Here is a 2467-nt window from a genome sequence, read left to right on the forward strand (position 1 = left end):
AAACGAGAACCACCGGTGGGTGCTGAAGTTGAGGAGAAATAGGACATTTGCATATTCTCAAATCATCTCCTATCAGATATTAACTATCAAGAGAAAATTGGAAATTTTTCAGTGGAGAAACTCAGCAGACAGCTCTTTAGTCAAGTTTAATCACCAGCAGTAAGACCCACTGACAGCATGTACCCTTGCTGAGAGGCACCAAGCACAACACGCCACTCCTGTGGATTTCTTGCAGATGCATAACCTCATCCTAATCATGAGAACACATCAGACAAACCCACGTGTGGGACAGTGATGGCGAACCTTTTGAGTTCGGCGTGTCAGCATTTTGAAAAACCCTAACTTAACTCTGGTGCCGTGTCACATATAGAAATTTTCTGATATTTGCAACCATAGTAAAACAAAGATGTATATTTCTGATATTTATTTTATATATTTAAATGCCATTTAACAAAGAAAAATCAACCAAAAAAATGCATTCGTGTGTCACCTCTGACACGCGTGTCATGGGTTCGCCATCACTGCTGTAGGAGATCCTAGAAAACTACCGCCCAAAGTGTCAAGGTCATGGCGATAAGAAGAGACCTCGAGGACAATGGCAGATTAGAAGGGACGAAGGAGACGGACTGTATGCAGTGTGGCGTCGTGGGAAAATAAAGGTGCATCCGTCAGGAGCGTGGTGCCAACTTCCATGTCCTGCTTCTAATAGTTGTACCTGGTGGATGTTAACGTTGGGGGAAGCTCGGTAGCATATATGTGGGAGCTCTGTATCAGTTTTATAGATTTCCCTTCTGTCTAAAATTATTTCAAAGTAAAAATTAAAAAAGAAAAACTGGCTTAGGATGGCGGGCAGGGGACACGTGTCCCAGGGTGCCTCCTCTGCACCTTGCCCCCACGCTGCATCCGGAGCACCCGTGTTTTCCTTTGTTGGTGTCACATGATACCGACCCTGAGGTGAGCCTGCCTGCCATCCTCCAAAAGGCCCTGGTGCCAGGCAGCCCGCGTTCTGACTGGAACGTCTGGTCCAGGGTCCCCTCATGGTCTCGTTTTTGCACCCCTGCTCCATATGGTCCCTCTCCACAGAGGCCCATAAAGTCATGAAACCAAAAAGCTCTTGTTACTCCCTCGGTCAAAACTCTCTGAGGGCTCGGCATCTCACTTAGAATGAAATCCAAAGCCAAAGTCGTGTCCTGGCCACGAGACCCCACGTGACCTGCGCCTGCATCTCTGTGTTCAAGCCCCCCTTGCCCCTCAGCTCACTGTGCTCAGCCCCTTGCCCTCTCACGGGTCCTCTGGGAGGTCAGGCACACACCTCTGAGGGCCTCTGCAGTGCCCCTCTGCCCAGAAAGCTGTCCCCTTCCCTCAGGTCTCCGCTCAGCGGCACCTCCTCTGGCAGGCTTTGGGGGGGCCACTCCCGCTCCCCTCACCTACTTCAGTCTTCCTTTGTAGCACCTGTCACACCTGGTATCATGCATATGTGAAATCTGGGTTTTGCCCAGGGTAGGCTGTAGCTGTGTCCCTTCCCGGACCACCGGGAGCCTGGCTCCTGGATGGCTCAGCAACTCCAATGGAGCTTGTGTGTAAGTGTACATTTTTGTGTACAGATGTGTGTGTGCACATCTGCTGTGGAGGACAGCCCGTTTCCTGCTGTGACCACTGCCTGGGCGCAGCCAGACCTGCCAGCTAGATCCGGGACAGAAGAGGGGTCACTCCCTGAACCCCCTCAGATGTTGTCTGACTCCTCCCCCGTGCCCCGCGGTGCCCTGGTTCCTGGGACAGGCCAATAGTTGGCCTGGGAAGCAGGATAGGCGGTTTCCCCTTGTCTGGGGCGGGTCAGGCCCCAGGACCCTATCCCTCCTGCCCTGTCCTATATCCCCCCAGCACCTGCCAGGCGGTGCAGAGGGTATCATGGCTTCTAGTGCCGCCTGGGACGTGCCTCCTATGTAAGTTCCCTTAGTAAACTCTTTTTTGGAGTTATTCAAGTATGCTCACATGCTGAACATTTATTGAGCCATACTCTCTCACTTTGTGCTCTTTTTTTGTACATGTTACATTTTTAAAAACTTGTTTATTGTCTTCCCTGGGGTGCTTAGTACACTCTTAATGTGATGATCGAGCTGTGTCTTCCCCTGCTCTCCCAGCCCTGGGACATGTTCCCAACCACCTGCCCGAGCGCGCATGTGCTGTGTGCTGTCTCCCAGGCCCGCATCGTGTGCAGTGCCCGCTCTCCCCTCCCGCGCCGGCCAGCAGTGGTGGCTTAAGCCTTTGTCCCACGGCGGATGGGCACCCATCCGACTGCAGAGATACGCCCTGTGGGGGCAGCCCAGGCCCAGGGTGCCTGAGTGATTGTCAGGACCCCGCCAGGAGCAGCGTGTGGCCCCCGGGTGCATGGACTTATCCTGGGAAGAAAACCGGCCCCTGGAAGGCAAGTGCACCATTTTCTGTTGTGGGTGGGGTGGGAGATGTG

This window comes from Myotis lucifugus, unplaced genomic scaffold (assembly GCF_000147115.1).
Source record: "Myotis lucifugus unplaced genomic scaffold, Myoluc2.0 scaffold_247, whole genome shotgun sequence".
Taxonomy (NCBI): domain Eukaryota; kingdom Metazoa; phylum Chordata; class Mammalia; order Chiroptera; family Vespertilionidae; genus Myotis; species Myotis lucifugus.